At 40.7% G+C, this 15,546-nt stretch overlaps 28 non-coding genes and 32 pseudogenes across 28 annotated transcripts; all 60 read right to left on the bottom strand.

Moving 5' to 3' along the window:
- Positions 1-92: 92 nt before the first annotated feature.
- Positions 93-211, bottom strand: LOC149635568 (5S ribosomal RNA; annotated as a pseudogene).
- A 131-nt stretch (positions 212-342) lies between these two features.
- Positions 343-461, bottom strand: LOC149635567 (5S ribosomal RNA; annotated as a pseudogene).
- Positions 462-591: 130 nt separating this feature from the next.
- LOC149635566 (5S ribosomal RNA) lies at positions 592-711 on the bottom strand (annotated as a pseudogene).
- Positions 712-841: 130 nt separating this feature from the next.
- LOC149635565 (5S ribosomal RNA) lies at positions 842-960 on the bottom strand. Its single transcript, XR_016372631.1, has one exon. It is a non-coding gene; the product is annotated as a 5S ribosomal RNA (ribosomal RNA).
- Positions 961-1,091: 131 nt separating this feature from the next.
- LOC149635564 (5S ribosomal RNA) lies at positions 1,092-1,210 on the bottom strand. The gene has a single exon (XR_016373127.1). It is a non-coding gene; the product is annotated as a 5S ribosomal RNA (ribosomal RNA).
- Positions 1,211-1,348: 138 nt separating this feature from the next.
- LOC149635563 (5S ribosomal RNA) lies at positions 1,349-1,467 on the bottom strand (annotated as a pseudogene).
- A 129-nt stretch (positions 1,468-1,596) lies between these two features.
- LOC149635562 (5S ribosomal RNA) lies at positions 1,597-1,715 on the bottom strand (annotated as a pseudogene).
- A 131-nt stretch (positions 1,716-1,846) lies between these two features.
- On the bottom strand, positions 1,847-1,965 carry LOC149635561 (5S ribosomal RNA; annotated as a pseudogene).
- Positions 1,966-2,096: 131 nt separating this feature from the next.
- Positions 2,097-2,215, bottom strand: LOC149635560 (5S ribosomal RNA; annotated as a pseudogene).
- A 128-nt stretch (positions 2,216-2,343) lies between these two features.
- On the bottom strand, positions 2,344-2,462 carry LOC149635559 (5S ribosomal RNA; annotated as a pseudogene).
- A 131-nt stretch (positions 2,463-2,593) lies between these two features.
- Positions 2,594-2,712, bottom strand: LOC149635558 (5S ribosomal RNA; annotated as a pseudogene).
- Positions 2,713-2,843: 131 nt separating this feature from the next.
- On the bottom strand, positions 2,844-2,962 carry LOC149635557 (5S ribosomal RNA; annotated as a pseudogene).
- A 376-nt stretch (positions 2,963-3,338) lies between these two features.
- Positions 3,339-3,457, bottom strand: LOC149635556 (5S ribosomal RNA; annotated as a pseudogene).
- Positions 3,458-3,588: 131 nt separating this feature from the next.
- LOC149635555 (5S ribosomal RNA) lies at positions 3,589-3,707 on the bottom strand (annotated as a pseudogene).
- Positions 3,708-3,838: 131 nt separating this feature from the next.
- Positions 3,839-3,957, bottom strand: LOC149635554 (5S ribosomal RNA). The gene has a single exon (XR_016372892.1). It is a non-coding gene; the product is annotated as a 5S ribosomal RNA (ribosomal RNA).
- Positions 3,958-4,088: 131 nt separating this feature from the next.
- Positions 4,089-4,207, bottom strand: LOC149635553 (5S ribosomal RNA). The gene has a single exon (XR_016373126.1). It is a non-coding gene; the product is annotated as a 5S ribosomal RNA (ribosomal RNA).
- A 138-nt stretch (positions 4,208-4,345) lies between these two features.
- On the bottom strand, positions 4,346-4,464 carry LOC149635552 (5S ribosomal RNA; annotated as a pseudogene).
- Positions 4,465-4,593: 129 nt separating this feature from the next.
- Positions 4,594-4,712, bottom strand: LOC149635551 (5S ribosomal RNA; annotated as a pseudogene).
- A 131-nt stretch (positions 4,713-4,843) lies between these two features.
- On the bottom strand, positions 4,844-4,962 carry LOC149635550 (5S ribosomal RNA; annotated as a pseudogene).
- A 131-nt stretch (positions 4,963-5,093) lies between these two features.
- On the bottom strand, positions 5,094-5,212 carry LOC149635549 (5S ribosomal RNA; annotated as a pseudogene).
- Positions 5,213-5,340: 128 nt separating this feature from the next.
- On the bottom strand, positions 5,341-5,459 carry LOC149635548 (5S ribosomal RNA; annotated as a pseudogene).
- A 131-nt stretch (positions 5,460-5,590) lies between these two features.
- On the bottom strand, positions 5,591-5,709 carry LOC149635547 (5S ribosomal RNA; annotated as a pseudogene).
- A 131-nt stretch (positions 5,710-5,840) lies between these two features.
- Positions 5,841-5,959, bottom strand: LOC149635546 (5S ribosomal RNA; annotated as a pseudogene).
- A 376-nt stretch (positions 5,960-6,335) lies between these two features.
- Positions 6,336-6,454, bottom strand: LOC149635545 (5S ribosomal RNA; annotated as a pseudogene).
- A 131-nt stretch (positions 6,455-6,585) lies between these two features.
- Positions 6,586-6,704, bottom strand: LOC149635544 (5S ribosomal RNA; annotated as a pseudogene).
- Positions 6,705-6,835: 131 nt separating this feature from the next.
- LOC149635543 (5S ribosomal RNA) lies at positions 6,836-6,954 on the bottom strand. The gene has a single exon (XR_016372891.1). It is a non-coding gene; the product is annotated as a 5S ribosomal RNA (ribosomal RNA).
- Positions 6,955-7,085: 131 nt separating this feature from the next.
- Positions 7,086-7,204, bottom strand: LOC149635542 (5S ribosomal RNA). Its single transcript, XR_016373125.1, has one exon. It is a non-coding gene; the product is annotated as a 5S ribosomal RNA (ribosomal RNA).
- A 132-nt stretch (positions 7,205-7,336) lies between these two features.
- LOC149635541 (5S ribosomal RNA) lies at positions 7,337-7,455 on the bottom strand. Its single transcript, XR_016372820.1, has one exon. It is a non-coding gene; the product is annotated as a 5S ribosomal RNA (ribosomal RNA).
- Positions 7,456-7,585: 130 nt separating this feature from the next.
- LOC149635540 (5S ribosomal RNA) lies at positions 7,586-7,704 on the bottom strand. The gene has a single exon (XR_016373123.1). It is a non-coding gene; the product is annotated as a 5S ribosomal RNA (ribosomal RNA).
- A 131-nt stretch (positions 7,705-7,835) lies between these two features.
- On the bottom strand, positions 7,836-7,954 carry LOC149635539 (5S ribosomal RNA; annotated as a pseudogene).
- A 131-nt stretch (positions 7,955-8,085) lies between these two features.
- LOC149635538 (5S ribosomal RNA) lies at positions 8,086-8,204 on the bottom strand (annotated as a pseudogene).
- A 131-nt stretch (positions 8,205-8,335) lies between these two features.
- LOC149635537 (5S ribosomal RNA) lies at positions 8,336-8,454 on the bottom strand. Its single transcript, XR_016372706.1, has one exon. It is a non-coding gene; the product is annotated as a 5S ribosomal RNA (ribosomal RNA).
- A 130-nt stretch (positions 8,455-8,584) lies between these two features.
- On the bottom strand, positions 8,585-8,703 carry LOC149635536 (5S ribosomal RNA; annotated as a pseudogene).
- Positions 8,704-8,834: 131 nt separating this feature from the next.
- On the bottom strand, positions 8,835-8,953 carry LOC149635535 (5S ribosomal RNA). The gene has a single exon (XR_016372594.1). It is a non-coding gene; the product is annotated as a 5S ribosomal RNA (ribosomal RNA).
- Positions 8,954-9,083: 130 nt separating this feature from the next.
- LOC149635534 (5S ribosomal RNA) lies at positions 9,084-9,202 on the bottom strand. Its single transcript, XR_016372526.1, has one exon. It is a non-coding gene; the product is annotated as a 5S ribosomal RNA (ribosomal RNA).
- A 131-nt stretch (positions 9,203-9,333) lies between these two features.
- Positions 9,334-9,452, bottom strand: LOC149635533 (5S ribosomal RNA; annotated as a pseudogene).
- Positions 9,453-9,584: 132 nt separating this feature from the next.
- Positions 9,585-9,703, bottom strand: LOC149635532 (5S ribosomal RNA; annotated as a pseudogene).
- Positions 9,704-9,834: 131 nt separating this feature from the next.
- On the bottom strand, positions 9,835-9,953 carry LOC149635531 (5S ribosomal RNA). The gene has a single exon (XR_016372482.1). It is a non-coding gene; the product is annotated as a 5S ribosomal RNA (ribosomal RNA).
- A 130-nt stretch (positions 9,954-10,083) lies between these two features.
- On the bottom strand, positions 10,084-10,202 carry LOC149635530 (5S ribosomal RNA; annotated as a pseudogene).
- A 131-nt stretch (positions 10,203-10,333) lies between these two features.
- LOC149635529 (5S ribosomal RNA) lies at positions 10,334-10,452 on the bottom strand. Its single transcript, XR_016373507.1, has one exon. It is a non-coding gene; the product is annotated as a 5S ribosomal RNA (ribosomal RNA).
- A 131-nt stretch (positions 10,453-10,583) lies between these two features.
- Positions 10,584-10,702, bottom strand: LOC149635528 (5S ribosomal RNA). The gene has a single exon (XR_016373122.1). It is a non-coding gene; the product is annotated as a 5S ribosomal RNA (ribosomal RNA).
- Positions 10,703-10,832: 130 nt separating this feature from the next.
- Positions 10,833-10,951, bottom strand: LOC149635527 (5S ribosomal RNA; annotated as a pseudogene).
- A 131-nt stretch (positions 10,952-11,082) lies between these two features.
- LOC149635526 (5S ribosomal RNA) lies at positions 11,083-11,201 on the bottom strand. Its single transcript, XR_016373394.1, has one exon. It is a non-coding gene; the product is annotated as a 5S ribosomal RNA (ribosomal RNA).
- A 131-nt stretch (positions 11,202-11,332) lies between these two features.
- Positions 11,333-11,451, bottom strand: LOC149635525 (5S ribosomal RNA). Its single transcript, XR_016373121.1, has one exon. It is a non-coding gene; the product is annotated as a 5S ribosomal RNA (ribosomal RNA).
- Positions 11,452-11,582: 131 nt separating this feature from the next.
- Positions 11,583-11,701, bottom strand: LOC149635524 (5S ribosomal RNA). Its single transcript, XR_016373393.1, has one exon. It is a non-coding gene; the product is annotated as a 5S ribosomal RNA (ribosomal RNA).
- Positions 11,702-11,832: 131 nt separating this feature from the next.
- LOC149635523 (5S ribosomal RNA) lies at positions 11,833-11,951 on the bottom strand. Its single transcript, XR_016372668.1, has one exon. It is a non-coding gene; the product is annotated as a 5S ribosomal RNA (ribosomal RNA).
- A 132-nt stretch (positions 11,952-12,083) lies between these two features.
- Positions 12,084-12,202, bottom strand: LOC149635522 (5S ribosomal RNA). The gene has a single exon (XR_016373509.1). It is a non-coding gene; the product is annotated as a 5S ribosomal RNA (ribosomal RNA).
- Positions 12,203-12,332: 130 nt separating this feature from the next.
- LOC149635521 (5S ribosomal RNA) lies at positions 12,333-12,451 on the bottom strand. The gene has a single exon (XR_016372630.1). It is a non-coding gene; the product is annotated as a 5S ribosomal RNA (ribosomal RNA).
- A 131-nt stretch (positions 12,452-12,582) lies between these two features.
- Positions 12,583-12,701, bottom strand: LOC149635520 (5S ribosomal RNA; annotated as a pseudogene).
- Positions 12,702-12,840: 139 nt separating this feature from the next.
- On the bottom strand, positions 12,841-12,959 carry LOC149635519 (5S ribosomal RNA). Its single transcript, XR_016372516.1, has one exon. It is a non-coding gene; the product is annotated as a 5S ribosomal RNA (ribosomal RNA).
- Positions 12,960-13,089: 130 nt separating this feature from the next.
- On the bottom strand, positions 13,090-13,208 carry LOC149635518 (5S ribosomal RNA). Its single transcript, XR_016373391.1, has one exon. It is a non-coding gene; the product is annotated as a 5S ribosomal RNA (ribosomal RNA).
- A 131-nt stretch (positions 13,209-13,339) lies between these two features.
- Positions 13,340-13,458, bottom strand: LOC149635517 (5S ribosomal RNA). The gene has a single exon (XR_016372666.1). It is a non-coding gene; the product is annotated as a 5S ribosomal RNA (ribosomal RNA).
- A 132-nt stretch (positions 13,459-13,590) lies between these two features.
- On the bottom strand, positions 13,591-13,709 carry LOC149635516 (5S ribosomal RNA). The gene has a single exon (XR_016373508.1). It is a non-coding gene; the product is annotated as a 5S ribosomal RNA (ribosomal RNA).
- A 130-nt stretch (positions 13,710-13,839) lies between these two features.
- On the bottom strand, positions 13,840-13,958 carry LOC149635515 (5S ribosomal RNA). Its single transcript, XR_016372629.1, has one exon. It is a non-coding gene; the product is annotated as a 5S ribosomal RNA (ribosomal RNA).
- A 131-nt stretch (positions 13,959-14,089) lies between these two features.
- Positions 14,090-14,208, bottom strand: LOC149635514 (5S ribosomal RNA; annotated as a pseudogene).
- A 139-nt stretch (positions 14,209-14,347) lies between these two features.
- LOC149635513 (5S ribosomal RNA) lies at positions 14,348-14,466 on the bottom strand. Its single transcript, XR_016372515.1, has one exon. It is a non-coding gene; the product is annotated as a 5S ribosomal RNA (ribosomal RNA).
- A 130-nt stretch (positions 14,467-14,596) lies between these two features.
- Positions 14,597-14,715, bottom strand: LOC149635512 (5S ribosomal RNA; annotated as a pseudogene).
- Positions 14,716-14,846: 131 nt separating this feature from the next.
- On the bottom strand, positions 14,847-14,965 carry LOC149635511 (5S ribosomal RNA). Its single transcript, XR_016373282.1, has one exon. It is a non-coding gene; the product is annotated as a 5S ribosomal RNA (ribosomal RNA).
- Positions 14,966-15,096: 131 nt separating this feature from the next.
- LOC149635510 (5S ribosomal RNA) lies at positions 15,097-15,215 on the bottom strand. The gene has a single exon (XR_016373120.1). It is a non-coding gene; the product is annotated as a 5S ribosomal RNA (ribosomal RNA).
- A 131-nt stretch (positions 15,216-15,346) lies between these two features.
- On the bottom strand, positions 15,347-15,465 carry LOC149635509 (5S ribosomal RNA; annotated as a pseudogene).
- Between the last annotated feature and the right edge of the window lie 81 nt (positions 15,466-15,546).

Here is a 15,546-nt window from a genome sequence, read left to right as displayed (position 1 = left end):
CAAATTACCCTTCTGCATGTTTGAAAAAAAAAGAAACTCTGTTTGCTTTTCTCATATCTGGTGGATTTTAAAAAAGGAAACTACACTGTAAAAGACAACGGCACGCAGTGTTCCTAATTGGTCTCCCTCCCAAGTACTGACTGCGCTTGACGCTGCTTAATTTCGGTGACCGGACGAGAACCGGTGTTTTCAGCGTGATATTGCCGTCGCCGAGATCTCTAGTTAGTTATTCGAATTTAAAACTAATTTGACAAATTACCCTTCTGCATGTTTGAAAGATAAGAAACTCTGTTTGCTTTTCTCATATCTGGTGGATTTTAAAAAAGGAAACTAAACTGTAAAAGACAACGGCACGCAGTGTTCCTAAGTGGTCTCCCTCCCAAGTACTGACTGCGCTTGACGCTGCTTAATTTCGGTGATCGGACGAGAACCGGTGTTTTCAGCGTGATATGGCCGTTGCCGAGAACTTTAGTTAGTTATTCGAATGTAAAACTAATTTGACAAATAACCCTTCTGCATGTTTGAAAAAAAGAAACTCTGTTTGCTTTTCTCATATCTGGTGGATTTTAAAAAAGGAAACTACACTGTAAAAGACAACGGCACGCAGTGTTCCTAAGTGGTCTCCCTCAGAAGTACTGACTGCGCTCGACGCTGCTTTACCTTCGGTGATCGGACGAGAACCGGTGTTTTCAGCGTGATATGGCCGTCGCCGAGATCTTTAGTTAGTTATTCGAAGTTAAAAGTAATTTGACAAATTACCCTTCTGCATGTTTGAAAAAAAGAAACTCTGTTTGCTTTTCTCATATCTGGTGGATTTTAAAAAAGGAAACTACACTGTAAAAGACAACGGCACGCAGTGTTCCTAAGTGGTCTCCCTCCCAAGTACTGACTGCGCTCGACGCTGCTTAACTTCGGTGATCGGACAAGAACCGGTGTTTTCAGCGTGATATGGCCGTTGCCGAGAACTTTAGTTAGTTATTCGAATTTAAAACTAATTTGACAAATTACACTTCTGCATGTTTGAAAAAAAAGAAACTCTGTTTGCTTTTCTCATATCTGGTGGATTTTAAAAAAGGAAACTACACTGTAAAAGACAACGGCACGCAGTGTTCCTAAGTGGTCTCCCTCCCAAGTACTGACTGCGCTCGACGCTGCTTAACTTCGGTGATCGGACGAGAACCGGTGTTTTCAGCGTGATATGGCCGTTGCCGAGAACTGTGGTTAATTATTCGAATTAAAAACTAATTAGACAAATTACCCTTAAGCATTTTTTCAAAAAATAAAAAAAGAAACACTGTTTGCTTTTCTCATATCTGGTGGATTTTAAAAAAGGGAACTAAACTATAAAAGACAACGGCACACAGTGTTCCTAATTGGTCTCCCTCCCAATTACTGACTGCGCTTGACGCTGCTTAATTTCGGTGATCGGACGAGAACCGGTGTTTTCAGCGTGATATGGCCGTTACCGAGAACTTTAGTTAGTTATTCGAATGTAAAACTAATTTGACAAATAACCCTTCTGCATGTTTGAAAAAAAAGAAACTCTGTTTGCTTTTCTCATATCTGGTGGATTTTTAAAAAAAAATACACTGTAAAAGACAACGGCACGCAGTGTTCCTAATTGTTCTCCCTCCCAAGTACTGACTGCGCTTGACGCTGCTTAATTTCGGTGATCGGACGAGAACCGGTGTTTTCAGCGTGATATTGTCGTCGCCGAGATCTTTAGTTAGTTATTCGAATTTAAAACTAATTTGACAAATTACCCTTCTGCATGTTTGAAAAAAAAGAAACTCTGTTTGCTTTTCTCATATCTGGTGGATTTTAAAAAAGGAAACTACACTGTAAAAGACAACGGCACGCAGTGTTCCTAATTGGTCTCCCTCCCAAGTACTGACTGCGCTTGACGCTGCTTAATTTCAGTGACCGGACGAGAACCGGTGTTTTCAGCGTGATATGGCCGTCGCCGAGATCTCTAGTTAGTTATTCGAATTTAAAACTAATTTGACAAATTACCCTTCTGCATGTTTGAAAGATAAGAAACTCTGTTTGCTTTTCTCATATCTGGTGGATTTTAAAAAAGGAAACTAAACTGTAAAAGACAACGGCACGCAGTGTTCCTAAGTGGTCTCCCTCCCAAGTACTGACTGCGCTTGACGCTGCTTAATTTCGGTGATCGGACGAGAACCGGTGTTTTCAGCGTGATATGGCCGTTGCCGAGAACTTTAGTTAGTTATTCGAATGTAAAACTAATTTGACAAATAACCCTTCTGCATGCTTGAAAAAAAAGAAACTCTGTTTGCTTTTCTCATATCTGGTGGATTTTAAAAAAAAATACACTGTAAAAGACAACGGCACGCAGTGTTCCTAATTGTTCTCCCTCCCAAGTACTGACTGCGCTTGACGCTGCTTAATTTCGGTGATCGGACGAGAACCGGTGTTTTCAGCGTGATATTGTCGTCGCCGAGATCTTTAGTTAGTTATTCGAATTTAAAACTAATTTGACAAATTACCCTTCTGCATGTTTGAAAAAAAAGAAACTCTGTTTGCTTTTCTCATATCTGGTGGATTTTAAAAAAGGAAACTACACTGTAAAAGACAACGGCACGCAGTGTTCCTAATTGGTCTCCCTCCCAAGTACTGACTGCGCTTGACGCTGCTTAATTTCGGTGACCGGACGAGAACCGGTGTTTTCAGCGTGATATGGCCGTCGCCGAGATCTCTAGTTAGTTATTCGAATTTAAAACTAATTTGACAAATTACCCTTCTGCATGTTTGAAAGATAAGAAACTCTGTTTGCTTTTCTCATATCTGGTGGATTTTAAAAAAGGAAACTAAACTGTAAAAGACAACGGCACGCAGTGTTCCTAATTGGTCTCCCTCCCAAGTACTGACTGCGCTTGACGCTGCTTAATTTCGGTGATCGGACGAGAACCGGTGTTTTCAGCGTGATATGGCCGTTGCCGAGAACTTTAGTTAGTTACTCGAATGTAAAACTAATTTGACAAATAACCCTTCTGCATGTTTGAAAAAAAGAAACTCTGTTTGCTTTTCTCATATCTGGTGGATTTTAAAAAAAATACACTGTAAAAGACAACGGCACGCAGTGTTCCTAATTGTTCTCCCTCCCAAGTACTGACTGCAATTGACGCTGCTTAATTTCGGTGATCGGACGAGAACCGGTGTTTTCAGCGTGATATTGTCGTCGCCGAGATCTTTAGTTAGTTATTCGAATTTAAAACTAATTTGACAAATTACCCTTCTGCATGTATGAAAAAAAAGAAACTCTGTTTGCTTTTCTCATATCTGGTGGATTTTAAAAAAGGAAACTACACTGTAAAAGACAACGGCACGCAGTGTTCCTAATTGGTCTCCCTCCCAAGTACTGACTGCGCTTGACGCTGCTTAATTTCGGTGATCGGACGACAACCGGTGTTTTCAGCGTGATATGGCCGTCGCCGAGATCTTTAGTTAGTTATTCGAATTTAAAACTAATTTGACAAATTACCCCTCTGCATGTTTGAAAGATAAGAAACTCTGTTTGCTTTTCTCATATCTGGTCGATTTTAAAAAAGGAAACTAAACTGTAAAAGACAACGGCACGCAGTGTTCCTAAGTGGTCTCCCTCCCAAGTACTGACTGCGCTTGACGCTGCTTAATTTCGGTGATCGGACGAGAACTGGTGTTTTCAGCGTGATATGGCCGTTGCCGAGAACTCTAGTTAGTTATTCGAATTTAAAACTAATTTGACAAATTACTCTTCTGCATGTTTGAAAAAAAAGAAACTCTGTTTGCTTTTCTCATATCTGGTGGATTATAAAAAAGGAAACTAAACTGTAAAAGACAACGGCACGCAGTGTTCCTAAGTGGTCTCCCTCCCAAGTACTGACTGCGCTCGACGCTGCTTAACTTCGGTGATTGGACGAGAACCGGTGTTTTCAGCGTGATATGGCCGTTGCCGAGAACTGTAGTTAGTTATTCGAATTTAAAACTAATTTGACAAATTACCCTTCTGCATGTTTGAAAAAAAAGAAACTCTGTTTGATTTTCTCATATCTGGTGGATTTTAAAAAAGGAAACTACACTGTAAAAGACAACGGCACGCAGTGTTCCTAAGTGGTCTCCCTCCCAAGTACTGACTGCGCTCGACGCTGCTTAACTTCGGTGATCGGACGAGAACCGGTGTTTTCAGCGTGATATGGCCGTTGCCGAGAACTGTGGTTAATTATTCGAATTAAAAACTAATTAGACAAATTACCCTTAAGCATTTTTTCAAAAAATAAAAAAAGAAACACTGTTTGCTTTTCTCATATCTGGTGGATTTTAAAAAAGGGAACTAAACTATAAAAGACAACGGCACACAGTGTTCCTAATTGGTCTCCCTCCCAATTACTGACTGCGCTTGACGCTGCTTAATTTCGGTGATCGGACGAGAACCGGTGTTTTCAGCGTGATATGGCCGTTACCGAGAACTTTAGTTAGTTATTCGAATGTAAAACTAATTTGACAAATAACCCTTCTGCATGTTTGAAAAAAAAGAAACTCTGTTTGCTTTTCTCATATCTGGTGGATTTTTAAAAAAAAATACACTGTAAAAGACAACGGCACGCAGTGTTCCTAATTGTTCTCCCTCCCAAGTACTGACTGCGCTTGACGCTGCTTAATTTCGGTGATCGGACGAGAACCGGTGTTTTCAGCGTGATATTGTCGTCGCCGAGATCTTTAGTTACTTATTCGAATTTAAAACTAATTTGACAAATTACCCTTCTGCATGTTTGAAAAAAAAGAAACTCTGTTTGCTTTTCTCATATCTGGTGGATTTTAAAAAAGGAAACTACACTGTAAAAGACAACGGCACGCAGTGTTCCTAATTGGTCTCCCTCCCAAGTACTGACTGCGCTTGACGCTGCTTAATTTCAGTGACCGGACGAGAACCGGTGTTTTCAGCGTGATATGGCCGTCGCCGAGATCTCTAGTTAGTTATTCGAATTTAAAACTAATTTGACAAATTACCCTTCTGCATGTTTGAAAGATAAGAAACTCTGTTTGCTTTTCTCATATCTGGTGGATTTTAAAAAAGGAAACTAAACTGTAAAAGACAACGGCACGCAGTGTTCCTAAGTGGTCTCCCTCCCAAGTACTGACTGCGCTTGACGCTGCTTAATTTCGGTGATCGGACGAGAACCGGTGTTTTCAGCGTGATATGGCCGTTGCCGAGAACTTTAGTTAGTTATTCGAATGTAAAACTAATTTGACAAATAACCCTTCTGCATGCTTGAAAAAAAAGAAACTCTGTTTGCTTTTCTCATATCTGGTGGATTTTAAAAAAAAATACACTGTAAAAGACAACGGCACGCAGTGTTCCTAATTGTTCTCCCTCCCAAGTACTGACTGCGCTTGACGCTGCTTAATTTCGGTGATCGGACGAGAACCGGTGTTTTCAGCGTGATATTGTCGTCGCCGAGATCTTTAGTTAGTTATTCGAATTTAAAACTAATTTGACAAATTACCCTTCTGCATGTTTGAAAAAAAAGAAACTCTGTTTGCTTTTCTCATATCTGGTGGATTTTAAAAAAGGAAACTACACTGTAAAAGACAACGGCACGCAGTGTTCCTAATTGGTCTCCCTCCCAAGTACTGACTGCGCTTGACGCTGCTTAATTTCGGTGACCGGACGAGAACCGGTGTTTTCAGCGTGATATGGCCGTCGCCGAGATCTCTAGTTAGTTATTCGAATTTAAAACTAATTTGACAAATTACCCTTCTGCATGTTTGAAAGATAAGAAACTCTGTTTGCTTTTCTCATATCTGGTGGATTTTAAAAAAGGAAACTAAACTGTAAAAGACAACGGCACGCAGTGTTCCTAATTGGTCTCCCTCCCAAGTACTGACTGCGCTTGACGCTGCTTAATTTCGGTGATCGGACGAGAACCGGTGTTTTCAGCGTGATATGGCCGTTGCCGAGAACTTTAGTTAGTTACTCGAATGTAAAACTAATTTGACAAATAACCCTTCTGCATGTTTGAAAAAAAGAAACTCTGTTTGCTTTTCTCATATCTGGTGGATTTTAAAAAAAATACACTGTAAAAGACAACGGCACGCAGTGTTCCTAATTGTTCTCCCTCCCAAGTACTGACTGCAATTGACGCTGCTTAATTTCGGTGATCGGACGAGAACCGGTGTTTTCAGCGTGATATTGTCGTCGCCGAGATCTTTAGTTAGTTATTCGAATTTAAAACTAATTTGACAAATTACCCTTCTGCATGTATGAAAAAAAAGAAACTCTGTTTGCTTTTCTCATATCTGGTGGATTTTAAAAAAGGAAACTACACTGTAAAAGACAACGGCACGCAGTGTTCCTAATTGGTCTCCCTCCCAAGTACTGACTGCGCTTGACGCTGCTTAATTTCGGTGATCGGACGACAACCGGTGTTTTCAGCGTGATATGGCCGTCGCCGAGATCTTTAGTTAGTTATTCGAATTTAAAACTAATTTGACAAATTACCCCTCTGCATGTTTGAAAGATAAGAAACTCTGTTTGCTTTTCTCATATCTGGTCGATTTTAAAAAAGGAAACTAAACTGTAAAAGACAACGGCACGCAGTGTTCCTAAGTGGTCTCCCTCCCAAGTACTGACTGCGCTTGACGCTGCTTAATTTCGGTGATCGGACGAGAACTGGTGTTTTCAGCGTGATATGGCCGTTGCCGAGAACTCTAGTTAGTTATTCGAATTTAAAACTAATTTGACAAATTACTCTTCTGCATGTTTGAAAAAAAAGAAACTCTGTTTGCTTTTCTCATATCTGGTGGATTATAAAAAAGGAAACTAAACTGTAAAAGACAACGGCACGCAGTGTTCCTAAGTGGTCTCCCTCCCAAGTACTGACTGCGCTCGACGCTGCTTAACTTCGGTGATTGGACGAGAACCGGTGTTTTCAGCGTGATATGGCCGTTGCCGAGAACTGTAGTTAGTTATTCGAATTTAAAACTAATTTGACAAATTACCCTTCTGCATGTTTGAAAAAAAAGAAACTCTGTTTGATTTTCTCATATCTGGTGGATTTTAAAAAAGGAAACTACACTGTAAAAGACAACGGCACGCAGTGTTCCTAAGTGGTCTCCCTCCCAAGTACTGACTGCGCTCGACGCTGCTTAACTTCGGTGATCGGACGAGAACCGGTGTTTTCAGCGTGATATGGCCGTTGCCGAGAACTTTAGTTAGTTATTCGAATTTAAAACTAATTTGACCAATTACCCTTCTGCATGTTTGAAAAAAAAAGAAACTCTGTTTGCTTTTCTCATATCTGGTGGATTTTAAAAAAGGAAACTACATTGTAAAAGACAACGGCACGCAGTGTTCCTAAGTGGTCTCCCTCCCAAGTACTGACTGCGCTCTACGCTGCTTAACTTCGGTGATCGGACGAGAACCGGTGTTTTCAGCGTGATATGGCCGTTGCCGAGAACTTTAGTTAGTTATTCGAATTTAAAACTAATTTGACAAATTACCCTTCTGCATGTTTGAAAAAAAGAAACTCTGTTTGCTTTTCTCATATCTGGTGGATTATAAAAAAGGAAACTAAACTGTAAAAGACAACGGCACGCAGTGTTCCTAAGTGGTCTCCCTCCCAAGTACTGACTGCGCTCGACGCTGCTTAACTTCGGTGATCGGACGAGAACCGGTGTTTTCAGCGTGATATGGCCGTTGCCGAGAACTTTATTTAGTTATTCGAATTTAAAACTAATTTGACAAATTACCCTTCTGCATGTTTGAAAAAAAAAAAACTCTGTTTGCTTTTCTCATATCTGGTGGATTTTAAAAAAGGAAACTACATTGTAAAAGACAACGGCACGCAGTGTTCCTAAGTGGTCTCCCTCCCAAGTACTGACTGCGCTTGACGCTGCTTAATTTCGGTGATCGGACGAGAACCGCTGTTTTCAGCGTGATATGGCCGTTGCCGAGATCTTTAGTTAGTTATTCGAATTTAAAACTAATTTGACAAATTACCCTTCTGCATGTTTGAAAAAAAAGAAACTCTGTTTGCTTTTCTCATATCCGGTGGATTTTAAAAAAGTAAACTACACTGTAAAAGACAACGGCACGCAGTGTTCCTAATTGGTCTCCCTCCCAAGTTTTGTATGCGCTTGACGCTGCTTAATTTCGGTGATCGGACGAGAACCGGTGTTTTCAGCGTGATATGGCCGTCGCCGAGATCTTTAGTTAGTTATTCGAAGTTAAAACTAATTTGACAAATTACCCTTCTGCATGTTTGAAAAAAAAGAAACTCTGTTTGCTTTTCTCATATCTGGTGGATTTTAAAAAAGGAAACTACATTGTAAAAGACAACGGCACGCAGTGTTCCTAAGTGGTCTCCCTCCCAAGTACTGACTGCGCTCTACGCTGCTTAACTTCGGTGATCGGACGAGAACCGGTGTTTTCAGCGTGATATGGCCGTTGCCGAGAATTTTAGTTAGTTGTTCGAATTTAAAACTAATTTGGCAAATTACCCTTCTGCATGTTTGAAAAAAAGAAACTCTGTTTGCTTTTCTCATATCTGGTGGATTATAAAAAAGGAAACTAAACTGTAAAAGACAACGGCACGCAGTGTTCCTAAGTGGTCTCCCTCCCAAGTACTGACTGCGCTTGACGCTGCTTAATTTCGGTGATCGGACGAGAACCGGTGGTTTCAGCGTGATATGGCCGTTGCCGAGAACTTTAGTTAGTTATTCGAATTTAAAACTAATTTGACCAATTACCCTTCTGCATGTTTGAAAAAAAAGAAACTCTGTTTGCTTTTCTCATATCTGGTGGATTTTAAAAAAGGAAACTACATTGTAAAAGACAACGGCACGCAGTGTTCCTAAGTGGTCTCCCTCCCAAGTACTGACTGCGCTCTACGCTGCTTAACTTCGGTGATCGGACGAGAACCGGTGTTTTCAGCGTGATATGGCCGTTGCCGAGAACTTTAGTTAGTTATTCGAATTTAAAACTAATTTGACAAATTACCCTTCTGCATGTTTGAAAAAAAGAAACTCTGTTTGCTTTTCTCATATCTGGTGGATTATAAAAAAGGAAACTAAACTGTAAAAGACAACGGCACGCAGTGTTCCTAAGTGGTCTCCCTCCCAAGTACTGACTGCGCTCGACGCTGCTTAACCTCGGTGATCGGACGAGAACCGGTGTTTTCAGCGTGATATGGCCGTTGCCGAGAACTTTATTTAGTTATTCGAATTTAAAACTAATTTGACAAATTACCCTTCTGCATGTTTGAAAAAAAAGAAACTCTGTTTGCTTTTCTCATATCTGGTGGATTTTAAAAAAGGAAACTACATTGTAAAAGACAACGGCACGCAGTGTTCCTAAGTGGTCTCCCTCCCAAGTACTGACTGCGCTTGACGCTGCTTAATTTCGGTGATCGGACGAGAACCGCTGTTTTCAGCGTGATATGGCCGTTGCCGAGATCTTTAGTTAGTTATTCGAATTTAAAACTAATTTGACAAATTACCCTTCTGCATGTTTGAAAAAAAAAGAAACTCTGTTTGCTTTTCTCATATCCGGTGGATTTTAAAAAAGTAAACTACACTGTAAAAGACAACGGCACGCAGTGTTCCTAATTGGTCTCCCTCCCAAGTTTTGTATGCGCTTGACGCTGCTTAATTTCGGTGATCGGACGAGAACCGGTGTTTTCAGCGTGATATGGCCGTCGCCGAGATCTTTAGTTAGTTATTCGAAGTTAAAACTAATTTGACAAATTACCCTTCTGCATGTTTGAAAAAAAAGAAACTCTGTTTGCTTTTCTCATATCTGGTGGATTTTAAAAAAGGAAACTACATTGTAAAAGACAACGGCACGCAGTGTTCCTAAGTGGTCTCCCTCCCAAGTACTGACTGCGCTCTACGCTGCTTAACTTCGGTGATCGGACGAGAACCGGTGTTTTCAGCGTGATATGGCCGTTGCCGAGAATTTTAGTTAGTTATTCGAATTTAAAACTAATTTGGCAAATTACCCTTCTGCATGTTTGAAAAAAAGAAACTCTGTTTGCTTTTCTCATATCTGGTGGATTATAAAAAAGGAAACTAAACTGTAAAAGACAACGGCACGCAGTGTTCCTAAGTGGTCTCCCTCCCAAGTACTGACTGCGCTTGACGCTGCTTAATTTCGGTGATCGGACGAGAACCGGTGTTTTCAGCGTGATATGGCCGTTGCCGAGAACTTTAGTTAGTTATTCGAATTTAAAACAAATTTGACAAATTACCCTTCTGCATGTTTGAAAAAAAAGAAACTCTGTTTGCTTTTCTCGTATCTGGTGGATTTTAAAAAAGGAAACTACATTGTAAAAGACAACGGCACGCAGTGTTCCTAAGTGGTCTCCCTCCCAAGTACTGACTGCGCTCTACGCTGCTTAACTTCGGTGATCGGACGAGAACCGGTGTTTTCAGCGTGATATGGCCGTTGCCGAGAACTTTAGTTAGTTATTCGAATTTAAAACTAATTTGACAAATTACCCTTCTGCATGTTTGAAAAAAAAGAAACTCTGTTTGCTTTTCTCATATCTGGTGGATTATAAAAAAGGAAACTAAACTGTAAGAGACAACGGCACGCAGTGTTCCTAAGTGGTCTCCCTCCCAAGTACTGACTGCGCTCGACGCTGCTTAACTTCGGTGATCGGACGAGAACCGGTGTTTTCAGCGTGATATGGCCGTTGCCGAGAATTTTAGTTAGTTATTCGAATTTAAAACTAATTTGGCAAATTACCCTTCTGCATGTTTGAAAAAAAGAAACTCTGTTTGCTTTTCTCATATCTGGTGGATTATAAAAAAGGAAACTAAACTGTAAAAGACAACGGCACGCAGTGTTCCTAAGTGGTCTCCCTCCCAAGTACTGACTGCGCTTGACGCTGCTTAATTTCGGTGATCGGACGAGAACCGGTGTTTTCAGCGTGATATGGCCGTTGCCGAGAACTTTAGTTAGTTATTCGAATTTAAAACAAATTTGACAAATTACCCTTCTGCATGTTTGAAAAAAAAGAAACTCTGTTTGCTTTTCTCGTATCTGGTGGATTTTAAAAAAGGAAACTACATTGTAAAAGACAACGGCACGCAGTGTTCCTAAGTGGTCTCCCTCCCAAGTACTGACTGCGCTCTACGCTGCTTAACTTCGGTGATCGGACGAGAACCGGTGTTTTCAGCGTGATATGGCCGTTGCCGAGAACTTTAGTTAGTTATTCGAATTTAAAACTAATTTGACAAATTACCCTTCTGCATGTTTGAAAAAAAAGAAACTCTGTTTGCTTTTCTCATATCTGGTGGATTATAAAAAAGGAAACTAAACTGTAAGAGACAACGGCACGCAGTGTTCCTAAGTGGTCTCCCTCCCAAGTACTGACTGCGCTCGACGCTGCTTAACTTCGGTGATCGGACGAGAACCGGTGTTTTCAGCGTGATATGGCCGTTGCCGAGAACTTTAGTTAGTTATTCGAATTTAAAACAAATTTGACAAATTACCCTTCTGCATGTTTGAAAAAAAAGAAACTCTGTTTGCTTTTCTCGTATCTGGTGGATTTTAAAAAAGGAAACTACATTGTAAAAGACAACGGCACGCAGTGTTCCTAAGTGGTCTCCCTCCCAAGTACTGACTGCGCTCTACGCTGCTTAACTTCGGTGATCGGACGAGAACCGGTGTTTTCAGCGTGATATGACCGTTGCCGAGAACTTTAGTTAGTTATTCGAATTTAAAACTAATTTGACAAATTACCCTTCTGCATGTTTGAAAAAAAAGAAACTCTGTTTGCTTTTCTCATATCTGGTGGATTATAAAAAAGGAAACTAAACTGTAAGAGACAACGGCACGCAGTGTTCCTAAGTGGTCTCCCTCCCAAGTACTGACTGTGCTCGACGCTGCTTAACTTCGGTGATCGGACGAGAACCGGTGTTTTCAGCGTGATATGGCCGTTGCCGAGAACTTTAGTTAGTTATTCGAATTCAAAACTATTTTGACAAATTACCCTTCTGCATGTTTGAAAAAAAAAGAAACTCTGTTTGCTTTTCTCATATCTGGTGGATTTTAGAAAAGGAAACTACACTGTAAAAGTCAACGGCACGCAGTGTTCCTAAGTGGTCTCCCTCCCAAGTACTGACTGCGCTCGACGCTGCTTAACTTCGGTGATCGGACGAGAACCGGTGTTTTCAGCGTGATATGGCCGTTGCCGAGAACTTTAGTTAGTTATTCGAATTTAAAACTAATTTGACAAATTACCCTTCTGCATGTTTGAAAAAAAGAAACTCTGTTTGCTTTTCTCATATCTGGTGGATTTTAAAAAAGGAAACTACACTGTAAAAGACAACGGCACGCAGTGTTCCTAAGTGGTCTCCCTCCCAAGTACTGACTGCGCTCGACGCTGCTTAACTTCGGTGATCGGACAAGAACCGGTGTTTTCAGCGTGATATGGCCGTTGCCGAGAACTTTAGTTAGTTATTCGAATTTAAAACTAATTTGACAAATTACCCTTCTGCATGTTTGAAAAAAAAGAAACTCTGTTTGCTTTTCTCATATCTGGAGGATTTTAAAAAAGGAAACTACACTGTAAAAGACAACGGCACGCAGTGTTCCTAAGTGGTCTCCCTCCCAAGTTCTAACTGCGCTCGACGCTGCTTAACTTCGGTGATCGGACGAGAACCGGTGTTTTTAGCGTGATATGGCCGTTGCCGAGAACTTAAGTTAGTTATTCGAATTTAAAACTAATTTGACAAATTACCCTTCTGCATGTTTTCAAAAAATAAAAAAAAGAAACTCTGTTTGCTTTTCTCATATCTGGTAGATTTTAAAAAAGGAAACTAAACTGTAAAAGACAACGGCACGCAGTGTTCCTAAGTGGTCTCCCTCCCAAGTACTGACTGCGCACGACGCTGCTTAACTTCGGTGATCGGACGAGAACCGGTGTTTTCAGCGTGATATGGCCGTTGCCGAGAACTTTAGTTAGTTATTCGAATTTAAAACTAATTTGACAAATTACCCTTCTGCATGTTTGAAAAAAAGAAACTCTGTTTGCTTTTCTCGTATCTGGTGGATTTTAAAAAAGGAAACTACATTGTAAAAGACAACGGCACGCAGTGTTCCTAAGTGGTCTCCCTCCCAAGTACTGACTGCGCTCTACGCTGCTTAACTTCGGTGATCGGACGAGAACCGGTGTTTTCAGCGTGATATGACCGTTGCCGAGAACTTTAGTTAGTTATTCGAATTTAAAACTAATTTGACAAATTACCCTTCTGCATGTTTGAAAAAAAAGAAACTCTGTTTGCTTTTCTCATATCTGGTGGATTATAAAAAAGGAAACTAAACTGTAAGAGACAACGGCACGCAGTGTTCCTAAGTGGTCTCCCTCCCAAGTACTGACTGTGCTCGACGCTGCTTAACTTCGGTGATCGGACGAGAACCGGTGTTTTCAGCGTGATATGGCCGTTGCCGAGAACTTTAGTTAGTTATTCGAATTCAAAACTATTTTGACAAATTACCCTTCTGCATGTTTGAAAAAAAAAGAAACTCTGTTTGCTTTTCTCATATCTGGTGGATTTTAAAAAAGGAAACTACACTGTAAAAGTCAACGGCACGCAGTGTTCCTAAGTGGTCTCCCTCCCAAGTACTGACTGCGCTCGACGCTGCTTAACTTCGGTGATCGGACGAGAACCGGTGTTTTCAGCGTGATATGGCCGTTGCCGAGAACTTTAGTTAGTTATTCGAATTTAAAACTAATTTGACAAATTACCCTTCTGCATGTTTGAAAAAAAGAAACTCTGTTTGCTTTTCTCATATCTGGTGGATTTTAAAAAAGGAAACTACACTGTAAAAGACAACGGCACGCAGTGTTCCTAAGTGGTCTCCCTCCCAAGTACTGACTGCGCTCGACGCTGCTTAACTTCGGTGATCGGACAAGAACCGGTGTTTTCAGCGTGATATGGCCGTTGCCGAGAACTTTAGTTAGTTATTCGAATTTAAAACTAATTTGACAAATTACCCTTCTGCATGTTTGAAAAAAAAGAAACTCTGTTTGCTTTTCTCATATCTGGAGGATTTTAAAAAAGGAAACTACACTGTAAAAGACAACGGCACGCAGTGTTCCTAAGTGGTCTCCCTCCCAAGTTCTAACTGCGCTCGACGCTGCTTAACTTCGGTGATCGGACGAGAACCGGTGTTTTTAGCGTGATATGGCCGTTGCCGAGAACTTAAGTTAGTTATTCGAATTTAAAGCTAATTTGACAAATTACCCTTCTGCATGTTTTCAAAAAATAAAAAAAAGAAACTCTGTTTGCTTTTCTCATATCTGGTAGATTTTAAAAAAGGAAACTAAACTGTAAAAGACAACGGCACGCAGTGTTCCTAAGTGGTCTCCCTCCCAAGTACTGACTGCGCACGACGCTGCTTAACTTCGGTGATCGGACGAGAACCGGTGTTTTCAGCGTGATATGGCCGTTGCCGAGAACTTTAGTTAGTTATTCGAATTTAAAACTAATTTGACAAATTACCCTTCTGCATGTTTGAAAAAAAGAAACTCTGTTTGCTTTTCTCATATCTGGTGGATTTTAAAAAAGGAGACTACACTGTAAAAGACAACGGCACGCAGTGTTCTTAATTGGTCTCCCTCCCAAGTACTGACTGCGCTTGACGCTGCTTAATTTCGGTGATCGGACGAGAACCGGTGTTTTCAGCGTGATATGGCCGTCGCCGAGATCTTTAATTAGTTATTCGAATTTAAAACTAATTTGACAAATTACCCTTCTGCATGTTTGAAAAAAAAGAAACTCTGTTTGCTTTTCTCATATCTGGTGGATTTTAAAAAAGGAAACTACATTGTAAAAGACAACGGCACGCAGTGTTCCTAAGTGGTCTCCCTCCCAAGTACTGACTGCGCTCTACGCTGCTTAACTTCGGTGATCGGACGAGAACCGGTGTTTTCAGCGTGATATGGCCGTTGCCGAGAACTTTAGTTAGTTATTCGAATTTAAAACTAATTTGACAAATTACCCTTCTGCATGTTTGAAAAAAAAGAAACTCTGTTTGCTTTTCTCATATCTGGTGGATTATAAAAAAGGAAACTAAACTGTAAAAGACAACGGCACGCAGTGTTCCTAAGTGGTCTCCCTCCCAAGTACTGACTGCGCTCGACGCTGCTTAACTTCGGTGATCGGACGAGAACCGGTGTTTTCAGCGTGATATGGCCGTTGCCGAGAACTTTAGTTAGTTATTCGAATTTAAAACTAATTTGACAAATTACCCTTCTGCATGTTTGAAAAAAAAGAAACTCTGTTTGCTTTTCTCATATCTGGTGGATTTTAAAAAAGGAAACTACATTGTTAAAGACAACGGCACGCAGTGTTCCTAAGTGGTCTCCCTCCCAAGTACTGACTGCGCTTGACGCTGCTTAATTTCGGTGATCGGACGAGAACCGGTGTTTTCAGCGTGATATTGTCGTCGCCGAGATCTTTAGTTAGTTATTCGAATTTAAAACTAATTTGACAAATTACCCTTCTGCATGTTTGAAAAAAAAGAAACTCTGT

This window comes from Phalangium opilio, unplaced genomic scaffold (genome assembly GCF_054372755.1).
Source record: "Phalangium opilio isolate 3A_F unplaced genomic scaffold, DU_Popi_V2 ptg000095l_1, whole genome shotgun sequence".
Classification (NCBI taxonomy): domain Eukaryota; kingdom Metazoa; phylum Arthropoda; class Arachnida; order Opiliones; family Phalangiidae; genus Phalangium; species Phalangium opilio.
This window is presented reverse-complemented; position numbering and strand designations above follow the sequence as displayed.